Below are 16,794 nucleotides of genomic sequence, written 5' to 3' on the forward strand. Positions count from 1 at the left end.
CTGGGGAGAGGTAGATATGCTGGAGGCTTGGGATAGGGTCCAGAGTGACCTAGACAGATTGGAGGATTGAGTCATAAGAATTCTGATGAGGTTCAGCAAGGACAAGTGCAGAGTCCTGCACTTAGGATGGAAGAATCCCATGCACCACTATAGGCTGGGAACTGACTGGCTAAGCAGCAGTTCTGCAGAAAAGGAACTGGGGATTACAGTGAATGAGAAGCTGGATATGAGTCAGTAGTGTGCCCTTATTGCCAAGAAGACTAATGGCATATTGGGCTGCATTAGTAGAAGCATTGCTAGCAGATGGAGGGAAGTGATTATTCCCCTCAATTCGACATTGGTGAGGCCTCATTTGGAGTACTGTGTCCAGTTCTGGGCCCCACACTACAAGAAGGATGTGGAAAAATGTGAAAGAGTCCAGTGGAGGGCAACAAAAATGATTAGGGGGCAGGGGCACATGACTTAAACTAATAAGATTACAGCAGGGTTTGCAAAAATGAAGGTTGCAGCAAGCCCTTACAAAATGGAGTAAGCATTTTAAAATGGGGTTTGAATTACAATATGGCAAACAGTGAACAGAAGTTACAATATAGACAAGTATAATGGATGGCAAACAGTGAACAGAAGTTACACTGTAGGCAAGTGTAATAAATGGTGAACAGAAATTACAATACTGAAGCAGTGCAAGTCTCAGTGATTTAAGCAGGAATTGGATTGATAGTGAAACTTACAAAGGCAGCTGACTGAACAGCTATGGCTCTTAACAAGCATTTTAACTGTTAATTAGCCAGTTATTGGGGTAACTGGTTTTATGAATGAATATTGTTTCATTCATAAAACTTTACCAGGGTTGTGCCTATATAGCACTGTCTAGTCTGTGGGGTTCTTCTTTACGTAATGTATTGGAGGAGCCGCATACAGAACATATACACCTCGAGTGCCATACCAGAGGCTTCACCTGTCGCGTCCTTACCCTGCCCAGTTCAGCCATTCCTTGCCACTCAGATGCTCTTTTCTGCAGGCAGCTTCACTGGACCAGGCGCATTCTGCGGCTGCGCCCTTAGCAGTCCTGCCCTGAATCCCAGGTGAAAGGTGTTAGTCTGTACAAAGGAACGTCAGCGACCTAATCACAGCATGGGATCTAAATGCTCCTAATCCCTCCAGCAGCAGCTGCCATTTATGATGGGCAAGAGTGGAATTCCAGCCCCATGGCGCTGGACACCCCCATGCGCTCTGGGACGTGCTGACTGCCATGCTGTGAATCCCAGAAGTGGGTCCCAGAGGTGGGACTGTTAGAGAGCAATTGTAGCCCCAGTCCATCTGTGTTTCTGATTGTTTCAGGAAGTCCTCAGCTATGAGGGGGTGGTACTTCCTGGCCAGCCAGTCAAAAGTGTTAGTGTCACCGTGAGATAAACCTCTCTCCCAGACCACACCCTCTGATCCACCTCTTCCACTCCAGATCCAAAAAACCCAGATATCAGGTCTTGTCAAATGGCACCTGGACACACAAGCCGGAACTCGGACTGGCCGGGTGGCAACCCTAATCCTCCATGAATTTATCTAGTTCTTTTCTGAACCCTGTTATAGTTTTGGCCTTCACAACATCCTCTGGCAAGGAGTTCCACAGGTTGACTGTGCGTTTGTGAAGAGACTGTGCACAGCTTGAAGCGTGATCCCATTGATAGATTGTCAGCTCTTCATGGCAGGGATTGTCTTTTGTGTTGTGTTTGTGCAGCACCTGGCACAATGGGGCCTAGTCCATGACTGGGTCCCCTAAATCATATGGTAATATAAATAACAAACACATATACAGCACCTGGCACAATGGACTGGGGCCGTTAGGTCCTACTGAAATCCAAATAAATAATAATAATAACAGATTTGAATTGCACTGGGCATAGGGCCAGAAACCTAGGCCCTAGGGAACCAGTGGTGTCAAGAACCTAGCTCTGGGTCTATTATTGTCTGTGTCCTTAGCTGCTCTTGTCAACACAAAGCTGAAGCGGGGGTGTTTTGGTGGCACTCCCTCTGGAGCTGCCTGTATTGTTAACAGTTTGCAGGTGAAATACAGTCCAGAGCCGAACTTGCCGTGACCTACAGTCTGGTAGGTTTGTTTCCTGCCACGGCTCCGTGTTTGATGTGGCTCTCGGGAGGTCAGTGAGAACGTTTGCATTCCCATGAGTCACCCTTTGGCTCAAGCAATGCAGAACAGGTGTGTTTTCCCCACAGAGAAGTAAGCAGAGGTGTGGATCATTTATCCTGTTACCTCTGCATGGGGCAGAGAAAATTAAAGCTCTCCAAGTGTTTTAGACTTTTATCTACACGTGAACAGGAGGAGGAACAGGAGCAGGCCTTGATGTCAGAGAATGCCAATGTGTAGGAGCATCTGCGGGCACCTGAGGATTTGTTTTTGCAAGACCTTTTAACTCATGATTGTTTACCTCCTCATCAAATGTCTCACATTTGGTCTGATTTCCCCCTGGCCAACTATGAATCTTCCAGCCTGCACTGCTTGGAATGCAGGAGCTGGAGGTCTCTTGTGTCAATACTGAGCCAGTGGGGCTAGGGGGCGCTCTGCTGCTGGACCACCTGCCAGAGGAGCCGTAAAACTGAGATCCCAATCAGGGGTCGTTGCTGAAGATCCCACACCACTTTTTGCCAGAATTGGGGGGTTACCCCCACTCTCCTGGCTAAATTTCTAGGTAGGAGATGAAGATGAGGTAGAGAACAAGGGAGGGAGGAAACAGGTGGGACCAGAGAACGAGGAACAAAGATGGAGGGAGAGAGACACACAGGGAAGAGGAACAGATAGAATGACCCACAGGGCAGGGGAAAGGGTGATTTGTGATGAAGACAGAATGATAAAATGGAGCAAGAAAACAGAGAAGGGGCAGAGCTGGGGGATCATAGAATATCAGACTTGGAAGGGACCTCAAGAGGTCATCTAGTCCAACCTCCTGCTCATGTCCGCTTGTAGGTGTTCCTTCTTGAGAGAAGGCGGCTTGTGCTGCAGGTAGGGTTGCCAAGCCTCCAGGATTGGCTTGGTGTCTCCATGAATTCAAGATTAATCTTTAATTAAGGATTATGTCATGTTATGAACCCTTCAGGAATACGTCCAACCTAAATTGGCAACCCACGAGGAGGAAGTACCTTTCCCCCTGCCAAGGGTTAGACGCAGAGGCAGTAGGGCCAACACCCCATGTTCAAAAATCATGTCATGTCCCCCCAAATCATGAGGTTAATAAATCAATAAATGATTTGCTCTCTGGTTTTTGAGCCTTTGGAGTTCACATTTTCAAGTATTTACCCACAGCCATAAAATCTAGAGCGACTCACTTGAAAGAAAGGAAGAAGAAAGCTGAGATTCTCCTTCGAAATGCCCAGCTGAGTTTTCGAAAGGAAAGGCTGAACTTGCTCCACTGTGAGCCAACAGGCACCACTTGGAACTCCAGCCATTGATCAGACTACAGCAGGCCCCCCGGCTTTGCCCCCTGCCCCCGAAAGTCAGCGTTAGGGCTGCTGACTTTCTAATCACACAAAACCGAACACCTCTGCCCTAACCCTTCTCCAAGGCCCCTTCCATTGCCACCCCATCACCGAGGCCCCACCCCCACTCACTCCATTCCCCCCGGCCTCTGTCGCTCGCTCTCCCCCACCCTCACTCCACTCCCTCATTTTTACCAGGCTGGGGCAGGTGGTTGGGGTGTGGGAGGGGGTGAGGGCTTCGGCTGAGGGTGTGGGTTCTGGGGTGGGGCCAGGGATGAGAGGTTCGGAGTGTGGGAGGGCTCTGGGCTGAGGCAGGGGGTTGGGGTGTGGGAGGGGACATGGGCTTTGGGGTGGGGGTGCAGGTTCTGGACTGGGGCCAGAAATGAGGGGTTCAGGGTGTGGGAGGTGGATCCAGGCTGGGGCAGGAGGTTGGGGTGTGAGGGTGAGGGCTCCAGCTGGGGGTGTGGGCTCCGGGCTGGTGACGAGGAGTTTGGAGTGCAGGAGGGGGGTCCAAGTTGCAGCAGGGGGGTGCGGCATGTGTTTCAGGAAAGAGTTTGGGTGCGGGATGGGGTTCAGGGCTGGGGCAGGGGGTTGGGGTGCGGGAGGATTTTAGGGCTCCAGTTGGGGGTGTGGGCTCTGGGGTGGGGCTGGGGATGATGGGTGGGGGAAGGGGTTCAGTGCTGGGGCAGGCAGTTGGAATATGGGGGGGAGGTGAGGGCTCCGGCTAGGGGTGCGGGCTCTGGGGTGGGGCTGGGGATGACGGGTGGGGGAAGGGGTTCAGTGCTGGGGCAGGCAGTTGGAATGTGCGGGGGGAGGTGAGGGCTCCGGCTAGGGGTGCGGGCTCTGGGGTGGGGCTGGGGATGAGGGGCTTGGGGTGCAGGGGAGGCTCAGGGCTGGGGTAGGGTCTTGGGGTGTTGGGGGGGTGCAGACTCTGGGAGGGAATCATAGAGTCATAGAATATCAGGGTTGGAAGAGACCTCAGGAGGTATCTAGTCCAACCCCCTGCTCAAACGAGGACCAATCCCCAAGCTTGGGTGCAGGACGGGGTTCAGAGCTGGGTCAGGGGTTGGGGTGCAGGAGGGGTTTTGGAGTGCGGGCTCCGGGTGGTGTTTACCTCAGCCGGTTCCAGGGAAAGGGCGACATGTCCCTTAGCTCCTAGGCGGAGGCACAGTCAGGCAGCTCTGCACGCTGTCGCCACCCTCAGGTGCCACCCCTGCAGCTCCCATTGGCCGCGGCTCCCAGGCAATGGGAGATGCGGAGCCAGCACTCGGGGTGGGGGCTGTGCATGGGGCTGCGGCCGTCCCTCCATCTAGGAGCCGAGGGACATGTCACTGCTTGTGGGGAGACGCGCGGAGCCAGGTAGGGAGCCTGCCAGCCCCACGCCAACCGGACTTTTGACAGCCCAGTCAGCAGTGCTGACCGGAGCCGCCAGGGTCCCTTTTCTAACGGGTGTTCTGGTCGAAAACCGGACACCTGGCAACCCTAGCCAGGATGCTGGCAGCCAGCAGGATTCCTCTACTTTTAAAGGTGCAGTACCCAGAAAAGAGAAGGCCGACATCTCAGTCACATGGCTACACGCGGCCTAGTGCACAGTGAGGAAAGTTGGCCGCACACACTTGGAAATCAGCAGCAGCTTTATTATGCAACAAACAACTCGATGCCATGTTAACTCTGGCCCGTCCTTCTGTGACGCTTGGAAAGGCTCCTATGAGAGGGGGAAAAACACAGTGAAAACAATGATCTTCAGCTACATATTGATCTTCCAAACTCTCTGTTTCTATCCATCCAGCTTGCAGCTAAACACCCTACACTCATATTAAAATGACCATCGTTTCCACCTGAAAGGACCACGTTTCCTGCCCCTCTAGGGTTACAGGGGTGTACCCAGGGCCGGCACAACCCATTAGGCAACCTAGGCGGTTGCCTTGGGCGCTAACATTTGGGGGGCAGCGACCGCGGCGGCCGGATCTTCGGCTGCTCCCGTTGTCGTCGGTATTTCGGGGGCGGGACCTTCTGCCGCCTGTCGGGGGCGGCATTTCGGGGGCGGGACCTTCCGCCACCTAGGGCAGCAAAAACGCTGGCGGCGCTCCTGGGTGTACCTAGAGCTGTAGTGCACGGCCCGTGTCTGTGCTTACCTCGCTAGTCCTGGAACAGCTCCTTGGGAAACAGCACCTCATCCCTTCTGGCCTGGAAGAGGAAGGATTAATCATTCAAACACATAAGAGCCCATGTCACCGTGGGGCTGAAGGGCTCCTGCTACTCAGACTGCATCAATGGGCACAGAGACCGGACATAATCTGATCCGCTGCAAAGGGACCTAAGAGGAGAAAAACGTAGGGGAGGCAGAGCATCAGCGCCACCCTGTGGTGAGTGGCTTACATGACTAGTTTCTGCCTTACTTTTTTGGAAGAACAATACAAAGTCCTAATTAAGGGGGAACTGTTTCCTTGCAGTGAGCCCAGGACGAATTCCCACCAGAGGGGCTGCTGCTGGGCTAGGCTTTTAACTTGGACCCTGCCTTCCTTTGCAATCCCCAAGCCTCTTCAAGCGCAGTCAATTAGGACTCCAGGAACAGAGGTGGTTGCTTTGGGTAGGTCTACACTTGGGGCTATTTCGACCCTGCTAGCACGGGTGTAACAGCAGTGTAGATGGTGAGGCCTGACTAAGGCAAGTAAAGGGACGCTTGAACCCTATGGCTATGCACCCTACATGCCCATGCAGGGCCTCCCGTGTCTACGCTGCTATATTTAGTAGGGTAGAGTCCTGCCCCTTCCCTGCTGCCAGAGCCTTTCCCCATGGCAGTGAGATTCCAGTGGGGAAAGGCTCTGGTCGGGGGAGGCAGTGCGGAATGGCACCGGCAGCTCCCCAAGCTGAGCCTGGCTGCCCTCCCTACCACAGCCTTTCACGTGGAGCTACACGCACCCTACGTGCTGACGTAAGTGTAGACAAGGCCTTTGTGTAATAAAGGACAGTGCAGGATGGAAGAGGGACAGGGTCAGGATTTAAGGATCATGGAAGCTTTTTTTTTTGTTAGCTGCTGTATGGAGATGGCTGCTGTGTTCGTAAAGGGACCCCTGGACCACAGAAATAGCTCAGGGTCTGGGACAGGGTGTCACATTTTTCCTTGTCCTTCTGCACCTCAAAACCATTTTTTTTTAAAAGGCTACTAGTCAAATCCTGCAGTTGGGAGCCCAGTGTGCAGTGCACACAGCCCAGCTACACACCAGGGGTTATTGTAATCAGCGACTGCCCCAAGCCACATCATTCAGCTCTGGCTCCAGATCCAGATCTCAGCGTCCCCAAGTCCACCGGTGCTGGGTTTGAGGTTTCCAGTCTGAGCCCATCTCTCACTGCCATGATCATTTCAAAGCCTCGGCCAACACCCTCCAGTGTCCTGAGTCACTGATGCTGCAGGGCTAGAGATCCTCAGCTGGTGGGAATTTGCAGAGCTCCATTGCCGTCCATAGCGCTAAGCCAATTAGCACCATCCGAGGAGCTGGTTCTTGGCGTCTGGTACTGACTAGTGAAGGACTAGCTATAGGCATTAGCAGACTGAATCAAAACTTGAGTTCCATCCAGTCCAGGACCCCTTCTCTGACAGCAGCCAGCACCCGGTGGTTCAGAGGAAGCTGTCAGAATCTCACAGTAGCAGCTGTGGAAGAATCTGTCTCCCAGATCGGCTTTCTACAGATCTCTAATAGGCCTTTGTCCTTATTCTCCCCCAAAGCGGAGTGACGTTAGCGCAGGAAGGAACAAAGGTACCTGTTCTAAATAGAGTTCAGCCTGAGAATTAGTCTGAATCCAATATGCCGACAGGCTGAAAAACATGAAGGGCCCAGCCGGCTCTGTAGTGCTCTGCGCTTTCCCAGCCAGCCAGGTCCTTCCTCAAGCCGTTGTTCAGAAAATAGGGGTCTCCTCAGAATCGCCCTGGGCTCATGTGCGCATGGTGGCTGGGGTGGGAGACTCAGTGGGGACAAGAGCCAGAGTCAGTCCAGAGCGACTGTAGGAGAACTACGCTGCGAGCTGGACTGTCCCCGTCCCAGGCAAACCAACAGGCTGCTTTCATGGTTAACGTGGTCTTGCCTCCAGCTTTCCTGTCTTAGTTTTAAGCAATTTTCCCGGCCTCCTGAGAATGTGAATAACTCCCGTAGGCTCGCTGATCACCGGGACCACACTCGCCCGGAACCTACCCCTTGCCATCAGCTCCCTCACTCCGTGCCCATAACTCTCCTCCCACAGTCCAGGGACCAGTTATTTTGCCCTTTGCTGTATTTTGTCTAGAGTCTCCTCTGTAAATGTGTGTGTGTGGGGGAGGGTGGGGGAGGGGTGAGAATTGCCATATGAAAGGTGGCGAGGAGAGAGCTTGTCTTTAGCTCTACAGAGCTTTGATCTCCTTGCTGTGATTCACACCCTTACTGCTGCATAATAGAGGTGAAGGAGGCATGGCCCAGTCTAGTGGCACTAGCCCATTTCAGCCATGAGGACAGAGGTTGCTGTGCTCTGGGTTTATCCTGCCAGCCTGGGGCTGGCCAATCACTGTATTGTTATGTAATAAGGGTCCCCTGTGGAACGCATAATGAGCTAGCCAGGGTCAAAGGTTACTTGGTCCGTCCTCAGCCATGAATTTTAGCAGGTGGATGCTGCTCCTCCCTCTTTTCTCCTCTTTGTGGACTTTGGCGGTGCCCAGCAGTTCGTGTGTTGGGGGATCAACAAGGAAAAAAGAAGTTTAGCAACAGCAGAGAAAGGGGAGCCCTGGATTAGCTTTATTCCAGCTCAATCATCACACTATTAATGACGGAAATGGTCTCTGCTCTGTCCTTTGTAGGGCTCAAAGAACACATTCCCTTCTCCCTGGGCCTGGGCCAAAGCCCATTAAAGACAACAGAGAGACTGACTTCCGTGAGCTTTGTTTGGATCAGGCCACCTTGAACAAAGAGGGGTTGGACTCATTCCTGCGTCTCTAGGCTTAGCCTATAACCATCTCACTGTCCACTATTTTCTTTGACTGACGGGCTGGTCTGACCCTCACTCAGATCCCGGAGTAAGGAACTGGATCTGGGGAGTTTGTATCCAATATCCCCCACCTCCTCCCTCTTTGCATCTGAGGGTCTCTCTGATGAGTCCTTGCTGAGGACTGTCAAGTCATATTGCCCAGGCCTGATCTTCTTTGACTAAACACCAGGAAATATGGGCTTCCAGGGCTCCATCTGTGTCTTTGCATTAACCAGGTGTATCTTCCTGCCTCATTTAACTACCAGGCTCCTCTGATCAGCGAAGCAGCAGAAAAGCTTCCTGACTCAGGACACAGAGTAACTCTGCTGCTCAGTGCAGCATCTGCCAACCTGCCAGCCTTGAGGCCCAGCCTGTGATATGGTTCTGCAGATCCTAGACTCAGTGCAGATCCTGGCAGCTGCGTGGGAATGTGCCTGAAAGCCGCTTTTATGCGCCACCCCCACCAACTTGGAGGCCATCTGGCCACTGGGCCAGCCCCCAGCATAAAGCAGAGAAGCCTCGGGGATGCCGCAGCCATGTCCCCTCTCCCTTGGAAACACCTCCCTCTCCTGAGGCTGGGAGGAGGGTGGTGTTGGAGCCATTACAACAGGCCGATGGCGCCCATTACAGAAGAGGATCATCAAACAGTGGATGACCAAAGCATACAGTACAAATTAGACCCCATTGGTGCCATGACAGGGCCTCTGCGTCCCCATTGCCATCTCCTTGACCCACACCCTGGGACCTCTGCTTCCTCACTACACTAACCTAAGGATATTACTTACTTTCACGTACCAAGTCCAGGCCTTCTGATCTGGGTCTGTCTGCCGGCGTGCTGGACAGTGCGCCCTAGGGAATCAACACAACGGCTCTCCTGTCAATGCTTACATTCTCCAGGGCGAACTTTCAGAGGTTCAGCCTCTCAACAAAGAGAGCAGTTTTCAAGACGTCTCACGGGAAATCAAACGCAGTCACAATCGGGGAAATTACCGAGGGACTGATGGCCGAATGCTACGCTATTTTCACTGTTCCAGGGGGATTTCCTCAAAATTATCTGGATGATTATGGTTTCAACACAATCCCTGCCTTTTACATAAACCCCAGGCCACCCCAATTACAGATCAAGAAATGAGGATGCAAGGTGCCCCAGACATACATATGGGGCACTGCCAGTTGTGAGAATATGGGACTGAGCAACGCTCTGCAATCTCAGTTCAACAAGTCAACAAAACTTACCTCAGCAAAGAAGGCAACTGAGGTGAGCGTGTGCTTCTTCCTGCTCCACTTGGGCCTTGGGCCTGAAATCCTTCCCTCTCTCATGTAGGGCTCTGGAACATAAATACCATGAGTAACAGGGACAGCAAGCTCTACAGAGCAAATCCGTATGGCAGATGGTAGAAAGAATAGCTTATACTATCTATATATCTATCTATCTATCATTACACGTTAATTCACTTACAGCATCTAGGCCTCCCCATTGTAGCTGAATGGCTCACAGTCAGAAGCTGGGATGTATCTGTTGAGGGGCTGGATTGTAGGATGAGAGTCCATGCATAGGCTCAGGCCAATATCTTCCTATGTCACTGTCCAAAGTCTGGCACTAACATTCATATTCAGGCATCTAAACGAGTGGATTGATTTTCAGAGGAGCTGAACAGCCACGGCTTCGGCAGATTCGAGTGAGGAGTTCTTGGTATTCAGCATTTGAGAAAGGTCAGGCCATTTATTTAGGTGCCTGAGTGCGGCATTGCAGCCTCTGTCATGGGTCGTTTACAATGAAGACGGAATCAACATCATCTCGGCACGACAACCAAGTTCAGGATCTAATCGAGCTGTATCCTCTGTACTGCTGTACGGCTGCGAAACATTGGGACTGCGCCACTCAGAGTGGGCAAAGCTGGAGGCTTTCCACATAAAATGCCAACGTTGTATATTGGGCATAGAGTGGAACGACTTCATTTGTAAAGCAGATGTTTATGGTCGCTCCGGTCTACAGACTACTGGGGCCATTGTCCGCAGATGGCATCTTATGCTTTTCAGACATGTGGAGAGTTTGCCACACGACCAGGCTTGCACAACATACGGCCCGTGGGCCGCATGCGGCCCGTGGGGGCTCACTGTGCGGCCCGTGGGGGGATTCTAAACCCCACACACACAAAGTCCCGAGGCTGGCGTGGCGGCGCTCCTGGGGCAGCTCCTGGTGGCATGCCTACCCGCCGACAGGAGCCAGCAAGGCAGGACACGGGGATGGAGCCCTCGCATGCCGCCGCGCCTCCACGCCCCCCCGCCCCGGCCCCAAGTGGGACACGGAGCCCGCGCGTGCCGCTGCCCCTCCCCACTGCCCCAAGCGGGATACGGGCACGGAGCCCTCGCCCCCCACCCCGCCAGCGGGACACAGGGCTCAGCCACTGCCCCCGTCCTGAGCGATTTTTGGCCCACCCTCCCAGTCCCCGGGACTCGTGCCCCGTCCAACCCCCCGCGTTCCTTGATGCCCCCCCGGGACCCCTCCCCATCCACCCCCTTCCCTGTCCCCTGACTGCCCTCCGCCACCCCATCCAACTCCTCTCCTGATTCCCCATCCAACCACCCCTTCTCCCTGTCCCCTGACCACCCTTGGAACCCCTGCCCCTGACTGCCTCCCACCGCCCCATCCAACCCCTGCTCTTTCCTGACTGCCCCCCGGGACCCTTGCCCCCATTCAATCCCCCTGTTCCCTGCCATCTGACCGCCCCGACCCCTATCCAGCCCCCCACCACCCTCCTGAACTCCCCTGCCCTCTATCCAGCAGCCCGTCCCTGCTCCCTTACCGTGCTGCCTGGAGGTGGCTGGCGGCGCTACAGCCGCGCTGCTCGGCTGGAGCTGGGCCACGCTGCCACCGCGCAGTGCCTGGAGCACCAGGTCAGTCTGAGCTTGCAGCCCCCCCGCTTCCCGCCAATCAGCTGTTCGTGCAGGAAGCCTGGGAGGGCTGAGAAGCAAGCGGCACCTTCGCGCTCAGGCCCAGGGAGGCGGTGCGGAGGTGAGCTGGGGCGGGGAGCGGTACCCCTGCGCGCCCCTCCCCCCGGGTTACCTGCTGTGGCGCGGACGGCTCCCCCCACCCCAGCTCACCTCCGCTCCGTCTCCGCCTCCCTGGGCTTGAGCGCGAAGCCGCTGCTTGCTTCTCTGCCCTCCCAGGCTTCCCGCGCGAACAGCTGATTCGCGGGAAGCGGGGGGGGAGGGGGAGAAGCGGGGAGGAGTGTTCAGAGGCGGAGGCGGAGCGGAGGTGAGCTGGAGTTGGGGAGCAGGGCGGAGAGCTGGAGCACCCCTGGGGTCGGCTCTTAAGGCGCCACTTTTGGATAATGTGCTCAGGGGGAGCAGCCGCTCCCTCTGCTCCCCCCCCCAGCTACAGTCCTGGTCACTTCAACTTACCGGTTGTTAAATTTAGAAGCCCTTTTAGAATCGGTCCCGCGCAGGACAACTGGTTCTAAAAGGGCTTCTAAATTTAACAAACGGTTCCCGCAAACCGGCTCCCACTCACCACTGGAGACTCCCCTTGCCGCTCTCACCCTAGGAGCCAGAGATCTCCCAGCAGGGCTGGTGAGTGCGGCCGGGGAAGGGGGAAGGGTGTGGTGGAGTGAGTGTCTGGGAGGTGTGCGGGGGGTGCTGGGCTGTGAGGGTGTGGAGGGCGCTGGGCAGTGGGGGAGGTTTGTGTGTTTTGGGGTGCTAGGCAGTGGGGGCCTGTTGGGGGGTGCTGGGCAGTGAGAGAGATCTCATAGACTCATGGACTATGAGGTCAGAAGGGACCATTATGATCATCTAGTCTGACCTCCCGCATGATGCGGGCCACAAAACCTGACCCACCCACTCCTGGAAGAATTCTCTCCCTTGACTTAGCTGTTGAACTCCCCAAATCATTATTTAAAGACTTCAAGTCGCTGAGAATCCTCCAGCAAGCGACCCCTGCCCCATGTTGCGGAGGAAGGCGAAAAACCTCCAGGGCCTCTGCCAATCTACCCTGGAGGAAAATTCCTTCCCTACCCCAAATATGGCGATCAGCTGAACCCCGAGCATGCGGGCAAGATTCTCTAGCCAGACCGCCTGGAAAAGTTCTCTGTAGTAACTTTTAATATCCCATCATTGACCATTGTTATTGACCTATTGACTAAAATCACTGTATCCCATCAAACCATCCCCTCCATAAACTTATCAAGCTTAATCTTAAAGCCAGAGAGGTCTTTCACCCCCTCTGTTTCCCTTGGAAGGCTGTTCCAAAACTTCACCCCTTTGATGGTTAGAAACCTTCGTCCAATTTCAAGTCTAAACTTCCCGACGGCCAGTTTATATCCATTCGTTCTAGTGTCCACTTTAGTACTGAGCTGAAATAATTCCTCTCCCTCCCTGGTATTTATCCCTCTGATATATTTAAAGAGAGCAACCATATCCCCCCTCAGCCTTCTTTTGGTTAAGGTAAACAAACCGAGCTCCTCGAGTCTCCTTTCATACGGCAGATTTTCCATTCCTCGGATCATCCTAGTGGCCCTTCTCTGTACCCGTTCCAGTTTGATTTCATCCTTTTTAAACATGGGAGACCAGAACTGCACACAGTACTCCAAATGAGGTCTCACCAGTGCCTTGTATAACGGAACCAGCACCTCCTTATCTCTACAAGAAATACCTCGCCTAATGCATCCCAAGACCGCATTAGCTTTTTTCATGGCCATGTCACATTGCCGACTCATAGTCATCTTGCGATCAACCAGGACTCCGAGGTCCTTCTTCTCTTCCGTTACATCCAACTGAGGCGTCCCCAGCTTATAACTATAATTCTTGTTAGTTATCCCTAAATGCATAACCTTACACTTCTGACTATTAAATTTCATCTTATTACTATTACTCCAGTTTACAAGGTCATCCAAATCTCCCTGCAGGATATCCCGATCCTTCTCCGAATTGGCAATACCTCCCAACTTTGTGTCATCTGCAAACTTTATCAGCCCACTCCTACATTTGGTTCCGAGGTCAGTAATGAATAGATTAAATAAAATCGGACCCAAAACCGAACCTTGAGGAACTCCACTGGTAACTTCCCTCCAACCTGACAGTTCACCTTTTAGTACGACCCGCTGCAGTCTCCCCTTTAACAAGTTCCTTATCCACCTCTGGATTTTCATATCGATCCCCATCTTTTCCAATTTAACCAATAATTCCTCATGCGGTACCGTATCAAACGCTTTACTGAAATCGAGGTATATTAGATCCACCGCATTTCCTTTATCTAAAAAATCTGTTACTTTCTCAAAGAAGGAGATCAGGTTGGTTTGTCACGATCTACCTTTCGTAAAACCGTGTTGTAATTTGTCCCAATTGGCATTGACCTCAAGGTCCTTAACTACTTTCTCCTTCAAAATTTTTTCCAAGACCTTGCATATTACAGATGTTAGACTAACAGGCCTGTAGTTACCTGGGTCACTTTTTTTCCCCTTCTTGAAAATAGGAACCACATTAGCTATTCTCCAGTCAAACGGTACCACCCCCGAGTTTATGGATTCATTAAAAATTATCGCTAACGGGCTTGCAATTTCCCGCGCCAGTTCTTTTAATATTCTCGGATGAAGATCATCCGGTCCGCCCGATTTAGTCCCGTTAAGCTGTTCAAGTTTGGCTTCTACCTCGGATACGGTAATGTCAATCCCCACTCCTTTATTCCCATCTGTCTCGCTTCTACTATTCCTCAGCCTTTTATTAGCCTCATTAAATACCGATGCAAAATATTCATTTAGATATTGTGCCATGCCTAGTTTATCCTTAATCTCCACTCCATCTACAGTCTTAAGCGGTCCCACTTCTTCTTTCTTTGTTTTCTTCCTATTTATATGGCTATAAAATCTCTTACTATTGGTTTTAATTCCCCTCACAAGGTCCAACTCTACTCGGCTTTTGGCTTTTCTCACTCCATCTCTACATGCTCTGACCTCAATAAGGTAGGTTTCTTTGCTGATCCCCCCCTCTTCCACTCCCTGTACGCTTCCTGTTTTTTCTTAATGACCCCTCTGAGATGCTTGCTCATCCAGCTCGGTCTAAATCTCCTGCCTACAAACCGTTTTCCCTTTCTTGGGATACACGCCTCTGACAGCTCCTGCAACTTCAACTTGAAATAATCCCAGGCGCCTTCCGCCTTTAGATCCCTAAATATGTTAGTCCAATCCACTTCCCTAACCAGTCTCCTTAATTTATTAAAATTAGCCCTTTGGAAATCGTAAACCTTAGTCTCTGATTTAATTCTGTTAATCTTTCCATTTAGTTTAAATGGAATTAGCTCAAGATCACTTGAGCCAAGCTTGTCCCCTACAACCATTTCCTCAACGAGGTCCTCACTACTCACCAGCACCAAATCTAAAATGGCAGCCCCCCTCGTCGGTTCAGCAACTGCTTGATGAAGGAATTCATCAGCTATTACGTCTAGGAAAATCTGAGCCCTATTATTGTTACTAGCATTTGTTCCCCAATCTATATCTGGGAAGTTAAAGTCTCCCATGATTACACAGTTCCTATTAGTATTTACTTCCCTAAAAACGTTAATGAGTTCTCTGTCCATATCCAGGCTAGATCCCGGCGGTCTATAGCACACCCCAAGCACTATCCCAGGGGAGGCTCTAGTAGTTCTTTTACTCAATGTGAGTAATGCCCAGACAGACTCCGTCTTATCCATTCCATCACTTATTATTTCTTTACAGTTTACCTCATTATTGACATACAATGCTACTCCCCCACCTTTACCTTTGATCCGGTCTTTCCTAAACAGCACATACACTTCCATACCTGTACTCCAGTCATGACTACTGTTCCACCACGTTTCAGTTATTCGTACGATATCCGGTTTCATTTCTCGGACCAGGAGCTCCAATTCCTCCATTTTGTTACCTAGGCTTCTCGCATTGGTGTATAAACATCTTAATTTATGCCTTTTGGCCTCTCTCACATTCATTCTCCCATTTGATATGGACACCGTACTGCTAGTATGACCCATTAGTCTGGTATCCACCCCCCCCTCCTCCTTATGTCCAATCTCTTCCCCCTGGCTGTATCTGTTCTTATCTCATTGACCTCCCTCTCAATGTTATAATCTGGTGTGGAGATTAACTGGACATCTCCCAACCGTCTCCCCCAAATTCCTAGTTTAAAGCTCTTTTGATGAGATGAGCCAGCCTCCCTCCCAGAAGTCTATTTCCTTCCCTACTCAGGTGAAGTCCGTCCCGTGAGAACAGTTTTCTGTCCCCGAAAGCCTCCCAGTGACCATACATCCCAAAGCCCTCTTTATAGCACCACTCCCTTAGCCAACTATTTATCATCACAATCCTTTCACCCCTTTACTGCCCTTCTCTAGGAACAGGCAGAATCCCACTGAAGATGATCTGAGCCTCGAATTCCTTAAGCGTCTTCCCCAGCCTGGCATAATCTCCCTTGATTCTCTCTAGCGAGAACCTAGCCGTGTAATTTGTTCCTATGTGAAGGATGATCAAGGGGTTCTTACCTGCTCCTTTTAGGATCCTTTTCAGCTGCAAGTCCACATCCCGTATGTTAGCGCCCGGGAGACTGCACACCCTTCTGTTCTCTGGGTCCGCCCTGGTTACAGGCCTGTCCAACCTCCTCAGTAAGGAGTCCCCAATCACGTACACCTGCCTTTGCCTGGTGGCAGTGCGATCTACTAATCTATCCCCTGTTCCCTCTAGTTGCAACCCCTGTCCATTCCTATTTTCCCTTATAGTCCCCCTTATGTCATCCTGTATCCTCCCAGGGCACAGAATTGGTGCTGTCTCCATCAACTCCTCCCCTCTTTCTATGGGACTAGCTGCTCGTTTCTTTTTCCTCACCCTGCCCCCTTCAGTTACCACCTGCTGCACCCCTTCCTCGTTCTCCAAACACCCAAACCTGTTCCTGAGCTCTATTTCTCCTTCACTGGCCCTCCTTTTCCTTTGCCTGCTTCTCACAGTCGCATGCTTCCACTGCCCTTGTTCTCCCCCCGGCATTCCCCCCTCACAAGTCTTAGCCCCTGCTACCACCTGTACCCCTGAGCATTCCCCTTCAGCCCCCACTTGCCTTTGCTCCATCAGGTGCTCGAACCCCCTTCTAAACTCTATCAGGGTATCTACCTGCATCTCCAAGCCTCAGATCTTTTCTTCCAGCAGTTCTATTAGGCGGCATTTCATGCACACATACCTCTGTTCAGGTACCGCTGCTAGGACCATGTACATACCGCAGCTGCCGCATGCAATCATCTGCATTGTGTCACCTGCGGCTTGGCTCATGGCTGCTGTTGCCTGGGCCCGCCTGCTCAGCTGT

At 52.2% G+C, this 16,794-nt stretch overlaps 1 long non-coding RNA gene and 1 gene segment (V, D, J or C); one reads left to right on the forward strand and one right to left on the reverse strand.

The window, feature by feature from the left end:
* Nucleotides 1-16,794, forward strand: part of LOC101953131 (T cell receptor delta constant-like) — a 52,311-nt gene that overhangs the window by 19,534 nt on the left and 15,983 nt on the right.
* Nucleotides 4,553-16,463, reverse strand: LOC135975252 (uncharacterized). The gene is made up of 3 exons (XR_010592182.1): nt 9,938-16,463; nt 9,715-9,806; nt 4,553-9,327 (listed from the first exon to the last, which is right to left on the reverse strand). It is a non-coding gene; the product is annotated as an uncharacterized LOC135975252 (long non-coding RNA).

This window comes from Chrysemys picta, chromosome 13, assembly GCF_011386835.1.
Source record: "Chrysemys picta bellii isolate R12L10 chromosome 13, ASM1138683v2, whole genome shotgun sequence".
Lineage (NCBI taxonomy): Eukaryota > Metazoa > Chordata > Testudines > Emydidae > Chrysemys > Chrysemys picta.